The sequence below is a fragment of the Lissotriton vulgaris genome, chromosome 10 (genome assembly GCF_964263255.1).
Source record: "Lissotriton vulgaris chromosome 10, aLisVul1.2, whole genome shotgun sequence".
NCBI classification, from domain to species: Eukaryota; Metazoa; Chordata; class Amphibia; order Caudata; family Salamandridae; genus Lissotriton; species Lissotriton vulgaris.
Window position 1 is genome coordinate 362,586,806 of NC_141698.1, and position 21,987 is coordinate 362,608,792.

The 21,987-nt window shown below is 42.0% G+C and overlaps 1 protein-coding gene across 2 annotated transcripts in view; it reads left to right on the forward strand.

Annotated features, from left to right (window-relative positions):
• RHBDF1 (rhomboid 5 homolog 1) overlaps positions 1-21,987 on the forward strand; it is a 448,564-nt gene that overhangs the window by 157,177 nt on the left and 269,400 nt on the right. The gene's annotated exons all lie outside the window — the stretch shown is intronic.

A 21,987-nucleotide genomic window follows, 5' to 3' on the forward strand; every position in this document is an offset into this window, starting at 1 on the left:
CCCTACGGTGCCAATTCCAGGTTGATTATACTGGTTGGATGAGTACTAACAGTACACGGATGATGGAACCCTGGGCACCCCGCCCGGAGCTCCTCCTCCTGCGAAACCAAGAACTCATTATTAATTAAGTGGCCTAAATTAACAAGCAATGCAATAAAATGCAATATATGGTCACAAAAGTACGGTTAGGGATGTCAGGAAGTATCTTCGATTTCATAATTCCATTGTGGATACACGATCTCATTGGTGGAAGCGTGAGCACACTAGCTCAGATAAATCAAAGTAAGATGATTCCACAGTACCTTTAAAGTACTTCAGTGTAGCTAGTCTTCTTCCATTAGAAATGTCGACTCAGTAAACAGCAACATAGCGCCCAGCAAAGCACGGCCAAGATTAACTCGAGCCCGATCTGCAAGAAGCAAGTTTCTACACTGCAAGATGGAGTTACTCAACAGCTCTTCCCTGTATGTAGCATGTAACCTGATAGTTGTTCATGGAATAGTTTAAGAGCTCAATGCACATGAAAAACGCTATTCATGCTAAGTCAAATCTAAACACCAAGCAGCCATTTTGTTGTCTTTGAAACTCCAATAGCTATGGGGCGGCTCCTCCACTAGGGCAGAGGAGCGTCGCCTCACTGCGTTCTCGAGGTGCGAAAAAGCCAAAACATAAAATGGTAGTAACTTTTAGTTATTACCATTTTATGTTTGCTTTGCGCATTGCAGGTGGGCAGGTGGACAGGGCTGCTCTGTTCTTTGAGCAGGGTAGGAGTGGTTTGCCCACTCCTGAGTGCACAAAGACTGTTAGGTCAGCTCTCTCGGTCCTTCCAAACGAATAATGCAAACGCTCCCATTCTCCCTCCAGTCTGCATGGAGAACATGCCCACCCCACTAGCTCCTGGCTGGGCGCCGTCCCGACCAATCACAGCTGCAGTGCAGCGTTGTGATTGGCTTAGGGGAAGAAACTTGACTGCCTGCTTCCTGCTCCTATCGGAGGAACGAAAGCAGGAGCAGAGAAGATGCGGGACCCGGCGGAAAGGTACATTTAATTTAATTTTTTCATTTGCCCGTGACACCTTCCGCTATCCCACCTCCTCCTCGACCCCTCGCGCCTGCGCCCCGACCCGCGAGCAATGCTGGCCACTACTGCAACAGCCATTCTTCTACACTAACTTGTCTGAATGTGATTTAATAGGATTTGTACAAAAATGTCATTTTGTGACGGTGCCAGCAATTCCTTCTTCTGTCAGGCTACAGTTTAGGATACCACCATCCCATGAACAGTAGCCCTTATCCATAGTATTAACCAGACTGTGTCAAAGACACATCTCAACCACTGAACCAACTAATTAAACAAAACTCTGTCTGAACATATACATAGAGCAACAGCAGTGCATCTCGTGGCCATACTATGCTTCCACTTCCTGCTAGAAATCTTAGGGAACACAGCTGCCTAGACTGTGCCTAATTTACAATAATATAAATGGCAAGGCTCAAAGTATTCGACTGCAACTGGCACTGCCCACAGCTCCTGCCACGGCTGCTGAATACAAATGCCAGCATTGCTTACTATCACTCTTAAACAAAGTGTGGCAAGGTGAACTATTCTAGGTCCCCCCAAGCTGTTGGGATGACCTGGAAGTACTGGTTTTGTTACTTTTTTAAGCTCTACTGATGTGCTCTTTTAAAAAATAGGCAGAGAGCTCTACCATTTGGTGTACTTTCACAAATAAGTGCTGGTGTTTAGAAATAAGTGCCAGCGCTGAGCTCTGGCAAACAATGGCACAAATTAAGCATTAATTCCTTTACTCCATATCCGGGATCATTGCAGGTATTTTTAGCACACTAGACAAAATTGCATTTTGCTTCTTAAGTGCTGCCCAAAGATTGATAAAAAGGCACCTGGGGATTCTCATTATAATTTGGTGCCACCTCATGGGATGTTATTAGGAATGTCCCGGAATCCAACAAGGGACCAGAAGAAGAGTTACCAGTTCTATCTGTAATTCCAAAATCTACAGTGACACCATAGACCTGCCATGTTTCTCTCAGAAGTTTCAGCAACTGAATCTCAGGTAGACTGTGATGGAGAATGAGGAATAACCAGGTTAAATGGATCTGTAATTAACAGTTCACCCATTAATTCCTCATTTCTCAGGAATTCGTACAGTTAAATCCAGAATCCCTGTTAATTCACACCTGTGGAGTTAATAGAACACCCAGTATTGTTAATTTTGTGGGTGCAGACTTAGTACCCACACACAGGGGACTTGTAATGAGGCCCATTATGGCTTCCTAAGACTACTGCTTTACCTTATTAAAGTGACAGTATTGTTTCTGCACCAGACCAAGTGACATTTAAGCCTGGCTGTGAGGGAAGCTTCTTCAGTCCAGAAGCAGACTCATTCATTGAACTAGTGACTTCTCCACTGTGCTCAGTCCTGGTTTGGGTCCCCGGGTTCATACTTCCTAACGAGGCCACTGCCTGATCTTTCATGTTTTGGCTTGCATGGTCCACTGAATCTTCTCTGCCTTGTCTGACTTTTGGTTTTGCCAATCGTATAGTATTACACTGTTTGTTCCAAATTTTCAAATAAATATTAAAAAAGGGATTACAAAAACAACAAATAAAGAGTTTGTAACATGAACTCGTCGACTTCCTTGTATGTTACCGGAATGTAGCCTTGCCACTTATGCGCCAGCGGAGGTATTTGGAGAATGCCTTATGAGAGCCAGATTATGTTCTGCGATTGAATCTTGCCAACCAGGAAAAGACGACGCAAGAGAAAGGCATGAAGCAACTGAAGAGAGAACTAACATGGGTTGACATTTCTCTCTAGTTAGTTTCAGGGTGGAACTTCAATAGCAGAGAAAACAAGCATCTACAATGCAATGGGTCTCGCATTACTGAAAGTTTGGGCTATTGGTGTTGCTAATAAAAATGCTATGCCAATAGCTCAAACTTTCAGTAATGCGAGAGCTCTTGCATTGCAAGTGGATCGTGGCACTCGCGCTTTAGCTTTAAATATCTTAAGCTAAAGCGCGGGTGACGTGATTGCTTCAAAAGTAAAGAAATAGAAAAAATAATCTATTTCTTAACTTTTGAAGCAATCGCGGCACCCGCGCTTTAGCTTAAGATGTTTAAAGCTGAAGCACTGGGGCTGCCATTGTAACAAAAGTAAATAAACAGAAAAAAAGGCATGCAGCTGCTTTGGCAATCGCAATAAACATAAAATAGAAAGGCGCAGCTGCCATTATTCCATCCAAGGCGTGTCGTGCTGGTTAATTAAAAAAAAGAAATTGCGGGTGAGCGTGTCCTCCTGCAACCGCAAGCAGGAAAAAGGCATTTAAGAAAATAGTGCTCAAGGCTATAATTAAACAGTAAGAAATAGCAAGCAACACATGTAAAAGGGGGTAACCTTATGGGAGGTTACAAGAAGAGAAAAGGTGGTACTAAGGCCGGACTACTAAGCACATTGACTAGTGAAAAACCATCATTAACATTGGACAGTGAGCCAATTAAAAAGATGGGCAGAAAGTGGGCAGAGCTTACTGCCTATATCCCAAATACAGCAATGTAACACAAAAGGGTACGGCTCACAAACAGAAAGGCTGAGCACTCTAGAACCAACTACCAAAGAAAAATGCCAATACTGTTAATAACTTTAGAATATTTTAGTCAAAAGATGCGCGGACCAACCATCAAAACATCCTTCAGCTCATTAGTAGCTTTTATTTAAATAGAACATGACTTTACAAATTTATCTCCAGAAGAAACATTTTAAACAGTGAACGAAACCCGGAAGAAGGTCCCGCCGCAAGAAACTAGTAATTACAGGGGTGAAAATCGGTATCCTGTATTGGCATTTTCTTTGGTAGTTGGGCCTATCCCGAATACAGCATGTCTAGAAGAGATAGCGCAAGCGTTGCCTAGGTGAGACCTAAAAAGTTATTAGGTTATTTATCCAGTGCCCTGGGCCCTAATACAAGGTAATAAAACAGGGCCTTCTGCCCTCTGGTTGGATAGTATAAGGAGGTGATGACAGTGGGGGCAGTTGGCTGTGACAACCCTGAACCGAGGGGTTTCAGGGTTCATCTGGCTCCAAAGACAGCTATACCTGCACCACTGTTATATGGGGCCGACCCTGCTATTCACATTTTCTTGCTTTTTATTTTATTGATTTATACTGTACATTTGCTAAATATCTACAGGATACAAGTACGTTTTGGTTTCAAAACTCGCTTTGAAATTCATCATGGGAGACTAATCTTGGAGTAATTCATCTTGGGATTCTTCTTTTAAATTGCCTTTTATTAATTTTGGATTTTTTCAATTAATCAGATGTAACACTTGGACTTTCCTTTTTTTACTTTTATGAAAGGAGAACACAATTGCGCCGTGCTTTTTTGTTTACAATATTTTTGTTTCCCCAGGACTATTATGCAGAGATTGTTTCACCCTGAGTTTAAAATAGTAAGACAAACACATCACAATGATATTGATCAGTAATAAATGCAGCTCATATAAGACAAACAGACGTATCAAGTTCTTGAGACTTCAGAAGTGGCACACAGGTGTTCACCCACCTCAGGATTGAACCATGAGTGATCAATGAAACATCAGAATCATGGAGGCAGCTTTCTGGAAGTTCATGGGAGAGTACTTTGGAACCAGGGGGCAAAACTGCACTACTTTCGCTTTAAGAGACTCCTGGAAACTGAACTCTTTATGCTGGCCAATGATCGTGGACTTAGAGCAGCTACTGAGAAATACCAGATACAAGAATATAGCTGGCATCCACTCGGATTGCAATTAGGGCCTTCTAAATTTTGTGCCAATTCGGGCCCACATTATATGGCAGAGCGTGGCACCTTCAGTGGTAGTATTTTTTCACTGTTTATTTCTAACACACAATAATTCTGCCTGGGCAACAGCCTCGCCTCATTAGCACCAGTGTAACATCTGAATACAGCAATCAGTAGCTGAAAGGTCACTAGTTAACCTTTTGTAGTTAACCACAGTCGGAGGGAGTATCCCAAAGGTAAGGCCTGGAGTATTGTCACCCCAAGCCTTAGAGCATGCACTTGCGTTGCTAATTTACTACTGTTTTTGCTGATCCTACCCGCCATACAGGTGCATCCTTGCTGGGAGCAGAAGTGCTTAATTTGCCCCGATAGTTGCCGGTAGGGTCCATCGGCACTCATTTTTGTGGACCAGCACTTTTTTTCCCCTCACCAGACATCTCCAGAGTACAAGAGAGGGAATATAACACATAGGGGAAAAAAGGAGAAAGAGAAAGATGGAAAAAAGTCTCGAAATTATAGAGAAGGAACCCACAAGATTTAGATCAAGTGGTAGGGAATGTCTGGTGGTGGATTAAAGAGGCATGAGGTGAATGGAAGACTAGACAGCCTTGGTATTTGGCACACTGTCATTTAATTGCAAGGGCAGTGGGCTTCTGAGCACAGCTTTGGGCAACAGCACATTTTGTTAGAAATTAAGCAAGTGTTGCAGTATAAGAATACTGCCAGGCTGCCTGCCTAACTAAACAGAATATTCCTTTTTTGTGAAACCTCCTTGTTTTGTTCAAGCCCAGCTACTGCCAATTGGCAGAATGGCTTAGTGAACTGAGAGCTGGCATCTACTGTGATCTGCAGGTCATGGGTTTGAATCCTGGCAAGACCGGTTCAACCTTTCATGCTTCTGACTCAGTAAATTGAGTATCACTAAATGAGCTAGGAGTAATAACTGTTATTTTCAGTGCTTAGAAATGCCAAAAGTGCACAATTAAGCGTCGCATAAATAAAACATGTTATTATAAAAACCTCTGATGCATGGCTCAGTATTGTCCTCTGAATGCTACTGAGCATGTTTCCAAAAAGTGGATTATCCTTCATCCATTTGAGGATTTCAGCTTCAGAATTTGCTTGTAAAGAGCGAAACTTGAGAATATAATTTAAGACTCCTCTTGATAACCACATTATCAGAACCGTGCAACACTGGAATATTATTAAGCATTACTGAGCACTGCTTGCCTTTGTGAATATTACATCATATGGTGAACCTTCACCGAGAGCTCATTCCTCCATCTGGAAGGATAGGCAATGTAAAGTGTGTAGTTGCTATTTAGGTCGAGCCTGTGCAGCACTTGCGCTGCTCTGCGAGGCATGCTGTATTCAAGTATGGAGTTGAGACTCCGCCCACTTTCCACTCATATTTTTCAATAGTTTGTGTCATTGGCCTTTGTAAATGCTGGCATCTGATTCGTTAATAGGCTTGTTAGTCCCTCGTTAGTGCCCCTTTGTCTTCATTTGTAACCTCCCATGAGGACTGGCCCTTTTACTTTTGTGGTTACACGGTATGTCTTATTTAGTCTGTAAGCACTATTTTCTTTAATGAGTTTCTCCCACTGCAGGCACAACATGCTTTCCTGCAACATTCAGCGTGTCATGCGCACTTTCACTTTTTAAGCAGTCCAGGACAATGGCGGCTGCTTGTTTGAAATGAAATAGGTCTCGCATTTACAAGAGTTTCCCTTTTGATGTCTGTGCACCCCCACTTGATCAATATTGGAATCTAAGGACCTCCACAGAATCATTATCGGAATCTGGGGACCCCCACTGAATCAATCCAGGAAGCCGAAGATCCTGGCTTTAGCAATTTCAATGCTTTAAAACCTAAAACAATACACAAAAAATAGAAACAAAATTCTTAAAACACATTTATAAAATAATGTATTTAATTCACAAATATAAAAACATCACTCTTTTATTTTTAATGGGGGAAGATTGGAGTTTTTTTTAAAATTCAACTGAAGCCACCTGTTGCCCATACTGTATTGTTTGAGGGACTTGACTGCTCCCACAATACAAGCTGAGTATACCAACTTAAATTTTAGCCTCCAATTTCAAATTTCTTCACATTTACAGAACGTGTTAACATTTTTAAGGTTGCATCTTAATATATATATATATATATATATATATATATATATATATATATATAGATAGATAGATAGATAGATAGATAGATAGATAGATATACACATATGTTATGTTATGTTATGTTACAGAATCTTGTATAGCGCATGGCTACCCCAGCAACGGGGCGTCCCAGCGCTTGCGGACATGCCTACCACTAATGCGACAGAGGGTGTATTAGATGGATGCAAACAACCAAGTTTTTATAAGTTTGCGAAATAACAGATGATTTGAGGTGGCTCGAGCTTTTAAGGGGATGGAATTCCAAAGTTTAGGGGCCAAATACCTGAAGGAACGGCCGCCAGCTCTGCTCCTCCGTATCTTAATGGTACGTGCTAAGAAAAGGTCCGCTGAGCGAAGTGCGCGCGTAGGGGTATAAAAGGAGCATAGTCCTTGAAGAGTTTGGGGGCCAGCGCTATACAAGATTTTATGGGTAAGACAGAGGGTTTTGAATTGAATGCGTTGCTTTTTAGGCAACCAATGTAATCGCCGAAGAAAAGGGGAAGTGTGACAGGTTTTGGGCAGAGCAAATAAAACACGAGCAGCGGCATTTTGCGCTCTTTGCATCCTATTTATTGTAGTCGTGTTGGATCCTAGCATGAGAGAATTGCAATAGTCCAGGTGAGAAAGGACTGACGCCTGGACTATGAGTTGACGAGTTGGGGGTTCGAAGAACCCCAAGATGGGTCTGAGAGAGCACAGGCGCCCGTAGCAGATGCATGCCACTTTTTTGGCATGGGAGTCCAAATTGAGCGAGTTGTCAAGCATCACTCCTAGATTTTTTACCAGCTCCTTGGGTATGGGAGCTGGTCCCAGCGCAGGAGGCCACCAGTGCTCATCCCATGTCTGTGTGCCATTGCCAATCAGAAGTACCTCTGTTTTGGAGGAGTTTAATTGAAGACAGTTGTTAGATAGCCATTTAGAAATGGCCAAAATGTCTTCTTGAAACTTCATTTGGTCTGTCACATTGTTGTTGGAGAAGTTAAAGATAAGTTGTGTATCGTCCGCATATGATATTAATTGTATCTTACGTTCCCGGGCCATCACAGCCAGGGGGCGGACGTACACATTAAACAATGTGGGACTGAGCGAAGACCCCTGAGGCACCCCACATTCAAGGGGGAGCCTACTGGATGAGTACGGGGGGGCGTGCACCTGGAAAGAACGGTCAGATAGAAATGACACGAACCAATCCAGGGCCGTTTCCCTGACTCCGATCTCCCACAGTCTCTCAAGCAGTATCTTGTGGGAGACCGTGTCGAAAGCCGCACTCAAATCCAGCAGAATCAGAATGGAGGTTGCGCCCATATCCAATGAAGCTTTTAGATGTTCTGTAGCTGTTAGCAAGGCCGATTCCGTGCTATGGTTCGCACGGAACCCATTTTGGGACTCATCCAGGATCCCATTGGACTCCAGGTAGGTAGTCAAGGTGTGGTTGACATGTGCTTCTGCCACTTTTGCAAAGTAGGGAAGCAGTGATATGGGGCGGTAGCTGTCAGGCCGGGAGATGTCTAAAGATGGTTTAATGCCAAAGTGGTGCCAAGAGAGGCACCACTTTGGCATGCTTCCATGATTTAGGAATCGAGGCTAGCTGAAAGGACTTATTGATCAAGTCTCGTCCAGCCTGCAGGGCGGAATCAAGTAGAGATCTGAACAGTTCAGGTTTAATAGGGTCGTCTGGGGATCCTGATTTTACTCTAAGTGTAAGATGTTCCATCTCTGTCCACTCTAAAGATGGTATAATAGAGAGGGAGTGAGAGAGAATAGCTTGATCACTAGTAGGATTGGAAAGCCCCAGGGGGCCATCTAGTTGTAGTGAGTCGTATATCCCTTTGACCTTATTAATAAAGAAGCAGGATAGTTCCTCACACTGTGTATCTGACACTATCGGGTTGCCCATACCGTCCGGGGCCTTGGTAATTTCTTTTACCAGGGAGAAGATAGTTTTGGAGCGGTTGGTACTAGACGTGATCAGATCAGTGTAGTATGTGGCTTTGTTTTCTCTCATAAGTTTTTGGTATGCTTTAGTGGCCAGCCTAAACTCGCTTTTGGCCAGCGGGTCGTACGAACGTCTCCAAATACGTTCTAGCCGTTTACATTGTTTTTTGGTATCAGCAAGCATCTCCGAGTACCAAGGATGAGAGTAGTCTCGTTTGGGCCTTGAGCATTTTATGGGGATGAGATGATCCAGAGAGGTGTTTATCCACTCTCTGTATGCAGAGTCTGCCTCCTTCATATTGTTCGACCAAACGGGGCGTGACTGGATCAGTTTGATTTCTAATACAGCATTATCTAGGCTATTCCAGGGGCGCCTCAATATGGGAGGGGGAGGATTATCCTTGCGGCTTACTCGGGTCTCAACTGAAACAGAGACCAAGAAGTGATCGGTCCAGCTGAGAGGACTAGGGGGTTCAGCCGTGGCTTCCTCTATGTTGGTAAAGACAGGATCCAAAAGGTGGCCTGCCTGATGAGAGGGACCCACAATCAGCTGGTGGAGCTGACATGCCTCCAAGTCACCCAGAAACTTTGATATAGCAGAAGAGTCTTGGCGTTCAAGATGGAGAATAAAGTCTCCGAATACGCTAAAATTGGCTGATTGGAGCGCTAATAATAAAATCATTGATACCAGCGACTCTTGAAATGCACTCGCTGGTCCTGGGGGACGGTAGACCAGAAGCCCTGAGAAGGTGTAAGTTTCAGAGACCTTTATCTTGAATAATGCACATTCACTGTTTGCTGTATTAATAGGTTCAGAAGTGCAGAAGAATTTGGACTTGTAAATCACTGCTATTCCACCTCCCCTGCCTATAGGTCTGTTCTGAGCACAGATGCAATAACCTGGGGGAAGCGCCAGGGCTAAAATGGCAGAGGAATCTTCGGTTAACCAGGTTTCTGTTAGAAACAGGACGTCAGGGGATTTATATATATGTATGTATATATATATATATATATATATATATATATATATATATATATATATATATATATATATATATATATATATGTATATATTCACTGAAAAAACCATAGATTTCAAGCCTTATATAGTTAGGAATTAGCATTTAAAAAACCTTGCAAATTCACTTACAAACCATAGGTTTCAGGCCTTATATAGTTAGGAATTAGCATTTAAAAAACCTTGCAAATTCACTTAAAAAAACATAGTTTTCAGGCCTCATATAGTTAGGAATTAGCATTTTAAAAACCTTGCAAATTCACTTAAAAACCCATAGGTTTCAGGCCTTATATAGTGAGGAATTAGCATTTAAAAACCCATTGAAATTGCTCCTATATAGTTAGTTGTACTAACTATATTTCGCGCACCCGCAATCCACTGCTGATGATGTCACACATTAAATCATTCATGACATGGTCAGTGACATCACTGATGACATCTCAAATGACATCACTGATGACATCTCATTTGACATCACTGATGACATCATCCAGGGACTGTGTGTTGTTTCTGTAAAGTTTAAATATGTTTTACATATTTATGAATGAGTGGATGTTCAAGTGTCTGGATGAAGGATTTAGTAGGTGCGTGACTGACTGTATGAGTGAATGATTAAATGTGTCTTACTAAATGCATGGGTTAGTGACTAAACTGTCTGAATGTGTGCATCAGTATGTCTGTTGTTGTGTAAGCTGCTGCATGTGTTGATCAGTAGCTATATGAGTGGCTATAACGGTTATTGATTGGCTGCCCAAGTATTTGAATGGGAGACTGAATGTGTGTGTGGGTGACTGGGAGGTGTGTGACTCTGTGCATAGATGTGTGAGCAGTTGATTCACTAGGTGTATGAGTTCAAGAGTGCATGTGGAAACAGCTATATGGGCAGTTGACTGTGTCCGTAGGTGTGTTGGTGAGTGAATGGATATCTCAGTGCTACATGTCCAAGTAAGTACATATGTAAAACACAGTGCATGTGAGAGTTGGCATATATAAATGACTATACATGAGAGCCAGTGAATGTGCGAGTGGCTGTATGGATCATTGTGTACTTGTATCAGTGATTGTATAAGAGAGTAAGTACGTGTTAGTATATGTTTGAATAAGTAAGGTGTTGTGTGTATAACTGTATAGTTGAGGAAATGGAAGTATGTTTGATTCTTTGCATGACTGACTAAGTGTGTGTGTAACTCCATGGATGCGTGGCAGTGTGTGAGTGTCTGTTTAGGTGTATGAGTGCATATGATAGTGTTGTATTGATGAGTGACTGTATGTATGAGTGATTCTATGGGTGAATGAGTGAATGTGTGTGTAGACCTAGGAATCAGTGAGTGCGTATGTAGTAACTGGTATTGGTGTGTCAATGGTTTCAAGAATGGTAGTCTGTATTTAACACTGGGTGTATCAAATGTTATATTAGAGTGTGAGGAGGTGCATCGTATTATCACATGAATGATATCTTCAGTGATGTGATCAGTGATGTCAAATGAGATGTCATCAGTGATGTCATCAGTGATGTCATCAGTGATGTCATTTGAGATGTCATCAGTGATGTCATCAGTGATGTCACTGACCATGTCATGAATGATGTAATGTGTGACCTCATCAGCAGTGGATTGCGGGTGCGCGAAATATAGTTAGTACAACTAACTATATAGGAGCAATTTCAATGGTTTTTTAAATGCTAATTCCTTACTGTATAAGGCCTGAAACCTATGGTTTTTTAAGTGAATTTGCAAGGTTTTTAAAATGCAAATTCCTAACTATATAAGGCCTGAAACCTATGTTTTTTTAAGTGAATTTGCAAGGTTTTTTAAATGCTAATTCCTAACTATATAAGGCCTGAAACGTATGGTTTTTGAAGTGAATTTGCGAAGTTTTTTAAATGCTATTTCCTAACTATATAATGCTTGAAACCTATGGTTTTTTCAGTGAATTTGCAAGGTTTTTAAATGCTAATTCCTAAATATATCAGGCGTGAAACCTATATTTTTTTCAATAAATTTCAAAGGTTTTGTAAATGCTAATTCTATTAGCGGATAATGTTTATATATGTTATTATCCTTCTGGGACCACCTGGGCAGCCATCTTGTTTCTCAGGAGAAGTGAGGCACAAGAGAGCACAAAACAAGAGTGGAAAACGCGAAAAGGGGGCAGGGTTGAGACCCCCTAGCCCTTCTCAGGGGATCCCAGAAGGACCACCAAGTGCAAAAAAAATTATTATTTTTTTTAAATCGCGGGGTACGCGCACGGTACGCGTACCGTACGCGTACGGTGCACATACCCCGTGATTTAAAAAAATAAATAATTTTTTGCCCTTGGGGGTCCTTTTGGGACCCCCTGAGAAGGGCTAGAGGGTTGGGGGTCTCTACCCTGCCCCCTTTTCGTGTTTTCCACTCTTGTTTTGGGCTCTCTTCTGCCTCAGTTCTCTTGAAAAACAAGATGGCGGCCAACACTTCCTGGTTTGGACAGTTTGGAATGTTGACAGTCGACTGCCAGCCAATCAGAAACTCGCTCGCGCACGTAAGGGTACGCGCACGTACGTGTACCGTACGCTTATGGTGCGCATACGGTGAGCGCATATAGATATATAATTTGCTCAAATTCAATTTTCTTAACATCTACTGGAGGGATTTTCACTAAATATAGAAAAGGCACTACTGCATACCTGTCCCTACCATTTTGCCAAGTTTGGTGTAATTCTGTTCAGCTGTTCAAACTGTAGCCATGTCTAAAGGTCCCATAGAAAATGCCATTTGAAAAATTTCAAATTCAATTTTCTCAAGAACGAATGGAGAGATTTTCACCAAACATAGCAAAGGCACATCTGCATACCAGGCCCTACCATTTTGCCAAGTTTGGTGTAATTCCATTCAGCCGTTCGGGCAGTAGCCGTGTCTAAAGGTCCTATGGAAATTAACATGGGGAAAACACGTTTTGGGACCCCCCTTTCGGCCCCCGCTTGGCAAATCCCCCCCGAAACTTTCAGGGAAGAAGCGGAGCGGAGCTGGCCAAAATTCTGTAAAATTACTCACAGATTCCTCAATCGGCGCCAAAGTTATTCTCAATAGAATGTTGAGCGCATACAGATATATAATTTGCTCAAATTCAATTTTCTCAACAACTACTGGATGTATTTTCACCAAATATAGAAAAGGCTCTACTGCATACCTGTACCTATCATTTTGCCAAGTTTGGTGTAATTCCGTTCAGCCGTTCGGGCTGTAGCCGTGTCTAAAGGTCCCATAGAAAATGCCATTTGAAAAATTTCAAATTCAATTTTCACAAAAACTACTGGAGGGATTTACACCAAACATACAAAAGGCACTGCTGCATACCAGTCCCTACCATTTTGCCAAATCTGGTGTAATTCCGTTCAACCGTTCGAGCTGTAGCCTTGTCAGAATGTCCCTATGGAAATTAACATGGGGAAAACATGTTTTGGGTCCCCCCTTTTATCTCGGCCCCCGCTTGACGAATCCCCCCGAAACTTTCAGGGAACGACCGGAGCGCAGCAAGGCAAAATTAGGGAAAATTACAGGCAGATCCCTCAATCAGCGCCAAAGTTATTCCCAATAGAATGTTAGGAATTTCCTATGGTAACTAGGTCCTAACTATATATACCTACTAGCTATCGCCAGTAGGTAATGTGTATATATATATATACATATATATACACACACACACACACACACACACTGGGAAAAAACACAGGTTTCAGGGACATTATAGTTAGTTGGACATTTCACTCAGAGAAAACCAGAGAAAGGTTTTTCAAATGCTAAAATCTTAACTATATAATTATTTTAAACATACTTTTTCTAAGATATTTGTAAGTGTTTTTGAGAATTCCTTCTTTTTTTAAATGATTGTAAGTATATTTTTCCTTTCTCAAATTATACTTCGTTTATCTAAAATCTTTTTCTACAAAAAAGTCACTTTTAAAATACATATATTATACACTACTAAAAATATACTTAGTTATTTATACGTACAATTAAAATTTATATTTGCTGGAAATAACGCTTTTAATACTGTGAAAGGTGTTTTATTGTATTGTTATGCTTTTTTTTCTTTAAACTTTTTTGGGGATTCGCGAACCCGTCGCGAATCAGAAAACAAAAGCACAAACTCAATGTACTACAACACAACACACTTTTCAAGTTTAACTATTTATTTTTAATTTTATATATTTTTAACAACTCTATCAATTGTAATCTTGTCATTAACTTCAATCACAGTACCTCTTTAAAACAACTTCACAAATATAACACTACCATCTACATTATATACTACTTAATTAATTTTTTAAGGTGAATTTGCAAATTCAATGAGACGTTACACAGGGGGCCATGCTGAGAGCTGCGTTGGAGTCGTGACTCCAAACTTGAAAAACAAACCACTAATCCACTGCAATTATTTAGTGTTCACCCGGGGACCCCATCCCCCGGGGCCTGCCACCATTTAAAAAAAAATATAAGGAGGGGGACCATGTGGCCCACTCCTTGCCCCGGGGTACCCATCCACCGGGGCCTGGCCTCTTTGATGGGGACCGTGGGGGGAGCCCCAATGCTCCCACAGTCCCTGCCGGCTCCCCGCCTCCTGCTGAAGCCGGCATTGCTTTTGGACAAGGGGAGCAGCTAACATGCAGCTCCCGTTGCCCAAAAGCAATACTGCTTTGCTTCTTGGAAGTAAGAGCAGGTTTCCTGCTCTCGCTTCCAAGAGGCAAAGCAGTGTTTGCAATGAGAGGGCAGGAGCCGCACGGCTCTTGCCCTGTCATTGCAAACAGCAATGCCCCGGGGCTGAGCACCCCAGGACATTGCAGGAGCCGACCCTGGTTGCTGGCGGTCCCCAGGGCCATTGAAGGCTCCAGGAGGGGGCCACGTGGCTCTCCTCCCAACATTTAACATAGCCACGGGAAGGTGGTAGTGCCCACGGCTTGGGGAGGCCTGCAAGGCCCCCCCTCATTAATGAATGAAGAGAAAGTGGAGGTCCCCCGGCCTTGGGGCACCCCTCATCTGTAACAGATGCCCTGGGGAGGTGGTGGTCCCCGGTGCTTGGGGGTACCCGCGAGGTACCCGTCAATAATCAAGGAATCTCCGGGGAGGTGGTGGTCCCCGGGGCTTGGGGGGCCCACGAGGCCCCCTGCCTCCATAATAATAAAGCCCCGGGGAGGTGGTGGTCCCGGAGGCTGCGGAGGGGCAGCGTGCCCCCTGCATACAATTTACTAAGCCCCGCAGAGGTTGTAGTCCCAAGGACTTGGGGGGGCACGCGAGGCCCCCCTTATCAATAACAGAAGCCCCGAGGAGGTGGTGGTCCCCCCCACGCATTTATTTTTCAAGCCCCGGGGAGGTGATGGTCCCCAGGGCTGTGGGGGCCGCCGCGGGCCCCAGCAAATTAATTAGTGATTGCCCCGGGGACCTGGCCCACCCAAGGGCTTAAGTACAAGGAAGTGCAGGAGCCCGCGCTTCGTTTTCTTTATTTCCTCTGCCGGATTCGCGCACCAAGCAAAAATTCAGCCGTTTAAAAAAAAAAAACGCTTTTTTTGAGCGGGGGTCCTTGTGGGACCCCCCTGAGCAGGCCTAGGTGGTCGGGTGTTTCTATCCTGCCCCTTTTTCTTTACCTTTTTCATGTGACTCGGTTACTGAGTCACAAGATGGCTGCCAACACATTCTAGTTTAGAGTATTGGCAGCCGATCAGAGTGAAGCTCGTGCCCGGAGGGTTCACAAACCCTCCTCGGTGCTCAGATATCGATATTTTTAGTTTTTTAATTTCTCAGCAACTACTAAACGGAAGAAAACCACACTTTCTAGACCAAGACCTGACTTTTTGCCAAATTTGGTGTAATTCCGTTCAGCAGTTAACATGGGTAAAACGTGCTTTGGGACCCCCCTTTTTTCTCGGCCTCTGCTTACCGAATCACCCCGAAACTTTCAAAACAGGAGCTGACCGGAGCGCCCCATTAGTTTTGAAAACTTTGTGAAGATTCGTCAAACAGCGCCAAAGATATTGGCGAATCTAAAAACGCTTTTCCTATGTAAATTAGGTCCTAACTATAACTATCTACTGGCGACCGCCAGTAGGTTATATATATATATATATATATATATATATATATATATATATACTCACGAAAACAAGGATGACCGCACACAACTTGCGGGGGAAAGTTCCGTTCTTTCATGCAAAACTGAAAACCATGAAGCGGGTCAGGATGCTTTTCGGCATCGTGCCTTTTTCTACTGTAGGTGGAAACGTGGAAGGGTGCCTTTTTTTATAAACAAAGCAAAACATGAACAACGAAAGAGGACAGAGTATTCTCTTCTGGTACATTTCGTTAACATAAGAGAAGGACAATATGCTATACACCATCTTTCTGTGCCAAATAAAATTGTCATTTCAATAAAGCTCTCAGGTTACGATCCAACACATATTATTACGCGTTCATATTAGTTGGCATTTTGTTAGAGTCCTGAATGGACTATAAGACAAATCAGATATATGTACAAATATTTACATTTCAGTTTCAAAAAAACAACTAATTATCTTTTGAGGCAGATGCCTAACGCCATATTAATTTCATAATGGCATGTGGTGATCATCAAATTAGAAACCCATTTTTACAGAGTTTCCAGAATTCATAGGTACTAGTAATTATATACACATGATCAACAAGAAAAAGGAACGGAAACTCATGACTGTGGAGACCTGAAATTCGGCAGACACTATTGTGTGGTCTTACATCATTAAGCCCTGAATGGGCGACAGTAATCGGAGTGTATCTGTACAATGGTGCCCTGTATGGGCAATCATATTATTCTGAAATTCATGTTATGGAGTCTATTTACATAGGAATTGGGAATCTACATCCCAAGAACTTCAGTCACCATAGTTTATTCTACATTTCTACTCATTTTAACCTTCAGTCTTATCCTTCATATCACATACAGCAAATATAGTGACTATGGTCAAAATAACTGGTTAATTACACACCATCACCCAAATGTATATAGCCTGACTTTATAAGTTACAGCTTTCACAAGTGGATTGCTAGCTATTCTTCAGTTGTTAATCCATCAGGAGCTTTGGTCTGTAGATCCACTATATACCTGGACTCTAACCTGCGTAACTTGAGCTCTCTATTCCCTCTCTCTCCCCTGTGCCGCTACATGATCGATACAGAAAAATCTCAACAACTTCCTATCGCTCTGATGAAACTGGTCAAAATGTCTCGCGACAGGATAGGTGAAATCAAGTTTTTCAATGGCCCTAGCGTGTTCCAAACCACTTCGTTTTGGTGGGGTGAATTGTCCTTCCAATGTAGATCTTTCCACATGGACACACTAGACAGTATGCACAAAATGGGGTGATGCAAGTTAAACATTTGTTAATAGTCCTCTTTTCTCTCCTGCCTGGAATTTCATAAGTGAGGATTTTTGGACTATTCTTGCAGGCTGTGCATTTGGAACATGGAAAGAATCCTGTCAAATTACCTAATCTTGGGATCTGGGTGATCCCTTCAAAATGACTATGGACTAGAGAGTCTTTCAGGGTTCGACTACACCTAAATGTTATTTGGGAGCGTTCAGCTAGATTCTTTCCTATTATAACATCTGATTTAAGAATCTTCCAATTGCGTGACAGAATAGTTCTAATGTCATTGGAGTCACTTGAGACTGGAGTTTTGAATCTTGGTGTGCTTTATGCTGCATTCACATGAGGTGATTTGTCATTAAGAAGGGTATGCCGAGGAATTTTCTCTGCCCTACTTAAGGTGTCATTCAGTAGAGTAGGGGCATATCCTCTTACTACAAGTCTCTCAATTGATTCCTTGGCTGCCTGCTGGAAATCAGTTTTGTTAGTTCAATTTCTCTTTAGCCTAAGAAATTCCCCGTATGGTATGCTTTTTTTGAAAGATTTGGGATGGTTGCTATGGGCTTCCAAGATCGAGTTGCCGGCCGTGTTTTCTCTAAAGCGTTTAGTGCAAATTGACGCTTCATTTATAAAAACTTTATGTTACTGCTGAGGTGAAGGTGTTGAGTTCTCTGATGTATACTTCTGCTTCTGAATATGATCCTTTACAAAGAATAAATAAATCATCAATATAACGATATCAGCCTACTACAAACGAGACCCAGCAGCTGTTACCCTCAGCCCAGGCCACCTGCTTCTCCCACCAGCCTTCAAACAAGTTTGTGTAGCTGGGGCGAAGCAGGTGCCCATCACTGTGCCTTTGGTCTGTCTGTAGAGCTGTCTTTGGAAAGTAAAGATGTTATTAGTTAGGCAAAAGACCAAGAATTCAATCAGTATTTCATTATGTTGTGAGAATTTTAAGTACCTGCCTTTCCAAAATTAAAAATGTTATAAGGTAAGTAATACTACCAGATTAGTAAACACAAGCACACTTTATTAATCTGGTAATATTATTTACATTTCTAAATAGTTGCGGATCCCCTGAGTAGGCGTTGCAAACCACCATGGGTCCCCGGAACGCAGGTAATAAGTACTGGTTTAGAAAGCATGCAACAAATGTTAAAATGGCTCCTCATAGAGACTCACATTTTCAGCTCAGGTATAAAGTTTAATGTAGGCATGTCATGTGTACAACGTTCTAAAAACTGAATATCTTACACAGTGAGCTCATTGTTTCTGTTCGCGCGCAGTTTATTATGTGCTGTGGTAATTACTTTGTATATGCACTTGTGCCAACTACTGAGTGGTTTTAAAAGTAACCGTTAATAATCATTTTGTGAGAACCTTATGTGTTTGCATGGGCGATTGCAAGCCTCAAGGAGGTACAAATGGAAGCATATGTTACCAGTATGTTTTGCCAAAAGATGGAATATGCTTTGTGTAATGCCAAACCTAATATTATAAATGCAAAGGTGGCATAACAGGGTGGGAACAGTACAAGTACCCCTAGACTTTCATGCAAAGGCAGATCTAAACAAGCATTGGCAAAGCCATTTGGTCTTTACTTTTGGTCCTTTTGGCTTTGCCAATACTATTTGTATAAGCTGTACAGCATCAGCAAAAACATTTTTTCCAAATGCTATACAGTATCAGACAACATTTTTGCAAAAAATAAAAAAGGGGCAGGGTGCTTCAGTTCATAGGCATGCACATGCGTGATGACTTGTGTGCGTGTTCATCAAAATGCATGTACGTGCCTATAAAATGACGCAGGTGTCATTTTGTTTTCTTCACTGACCCAAGATGCGACACTAAATAAAACAAAATGTATTTAGCATGAAAGCGTCTTTTTACAACAGAAGCAAATTGCTGCCTGGCCCTGCCAAAAAATTCAATATAATAACAAGAAAGGACTGCAGTGTTGTGGAGGCAAAGGACGACCTGGTGGGGTAGTAAAATAAAAATAAAGAAGAAGATGAGAAGAATAAAAGCAGCACAAAAGGGTGAGAGCAACACAGAGGGTTTGGGGGGAAGCATACAAGAAAGAGAGCAACATGTGCGGGCGAGTTAGCGAGAGAGAAGCATGCACAAGAGGGAATGATCAGCACAGGAGGTAGGGAGCAACTCGTAGCACAGGGTGGAGGAAGCACACAAGAGAGAGCTGGAAAACCTATGCACTCTCATGGAGTACTTCATCTGAAAGAAAAAATAATTCCCTAAAGTTGCGCAGTGGAATGATACAAATCAGTCAGTTTAAACAATGGTAAACCATCCAATTAGAAGCAAGAGAAATGAGAGTGACATTCAAGCCAACCAGTGGTAAGCAATGACCAGACTGTAAACTCTGAGTAAGACCACAAAAGACCTTTCGCAACCCATCAGATTGCACAGTCTGGAAGACGAGGCGGGAAAAGCAGCATGGCTGTGTGGAATGAAACCAGTCACAAACAACAGGCAATCAGAATCTTATGTGATAATCCCAAGCATAACAGATATTTTTTTATTAAATTACATATATGATGCTGTTTACCCGTGGGTGGCTTTGGTTGGATAGAAATTCTACTGTTGGGTGTGCCTCACGTGCACGTCATGCAAGATCCCGCTGGCTCGCCTTTGCTCCGTGGCCCATCCCTTGGCGTCACATTAAAATGAGCATTTTTTTTGAGTTAGTACAACCAGTTACATCATCGGCATGTGACTCTTTGGAAATTTGGTCCTGCATGACTAATAATAAATCTGGATCCATGCTCATTGAAAAGTGCCAGGACTTTCTAGATATGTTCCACCATGTATGACATATCCGCAAAAAAGCTAAATTAGAAGAACTCTATTCCCAATAGAAAATTATCTTTTTTAATACATACAACACTTTTGTTCTTACAAATGCACAATTTGTCAGTAAATTCCCTGACTTTCATTTGAAACCCACTAAACTTCTTTGGAAAGCGGTCATTATAAGGCTACCAAACTTGACTATTGTCACTTCCTGGTGGTACAAATCCACTATTTTACCTTTTCCCCAAGCTGCTTCTGTTATGGTCGCTTGGCACTTGGCCCACATTGCCCTGCCGCGGATTAGGACTTTTATGTAGATTACTTCCTATCCAACTCGTGCTATGCTGGTTTCACCTGTCATGTGGCATTTTACAAAAACTCCTAAGTATATGATGAAAGGTTCACATAAACCACTGCGGCAGGGAGTGCACGGCGAGTAGGCGTAAATGCATGATTGTTACCCAATACCTTAAGGCATTTCAACAGAGCTAACAAGCACATCTGGTGCTCATTGTAGTCCACTTTCATCGTCCCTCTTTACTTAGAACTGGAGTCATCTGTAATATACTATGGATGAGCTTCAATACTAGCAACTGTGGTAGGACTGCAAATAAAACTGCAGTACTCCCCTTACTCAGAACACCAGATCCAAAGACATCACTGAGGGGTAACCAAGGGCAGCAACTGCTACCGCTCGATGTGCCATTGGGTACCCCTGACATGCCCTTGCTCTCCTGGTATCCTGAACCCTAGCGACAGCGGCAAAGAGGACTCTTAAGAGACATGGTTACTTTCTGTAGTTTCCCCTGCTTGCCCTTCCCGATACTTTAAGCAGCAAATGGGCGACTGTTTTGGAGCCAAGAAGTAGTAAAGGGATCAAAAATGCAACGTCATTGGGGATCAATTGGTGCATGATGTCACTTCCTGTACTGCTGGTCTCTTGGTGAATCAACGCCCACGAAGGAATTTATGTAAAAAAATGATTTGTTTTTGCATACTTTTTCAATTAACATATATTTGAGGGCAATTATTATTATTTTTTTTTTTTTTTTTTAGTTAGACCAAACATGATTTCTTAAAAGTTCTGATTGCATGGCAGGGAATTAAACAAACAGGGTTTGCCCAGGTCAATATTATATACACATGTAGTCCGCAGAGTAAAAAAAGCAAGCTGTATTTTCTTTTTGTTTATGATTTATATCATATATCTTTGAATGACTGCAGTTTTTTCTGCTTTTAAAGTGTGGAAAGCTGAACGAATTCATTCTACTCAGTTTATGTAACCGTTGTAGCATAAATAGCGCAAAATCCGTTTTCCTGCATGTTTTTTTTTAACACAGATATCCCTCTTATCAATGTTTTCTTATTTGTTAAATATCATTATTATACACATCAAATAATGAATGAGCAAATAATATGTCTGATATTTCCATGGAAATGATTTACAATCACTTTTCTTCATGTTGGGCCTGGTGCAAAAATGTTTTGGCAATTCTTTAAGGAAATATCCCTTTTTTCATGATCACCCCAAAGTTTTGGACTGGTGCTGCTGGTTTTACAGCTCTGAGAGTGCACCAAGTCCTTCAAACCAGGCATCAGTGCCAGTGCTCAGACCCTTAAAATGGGTATGTCTTCATAAGTGAACTTACTTATATTTATTTATTTATTTATTTAATGGTATTTGTAGAGCGCGTGCAATTACCCGTAGGCGTCTCGGCGCTGGTATGCAATGCTGTATATCCCTGATCAGCAGATTGGTGGCTGGGTTTACTGGTTGAATAACCACGTCTTCAGTTTCTTTCTGAACTGGAGGAGTGTGGAACTTGTTTTAATGTGGTTCGGTAAGGAGTTCCAGATTTTAGGGG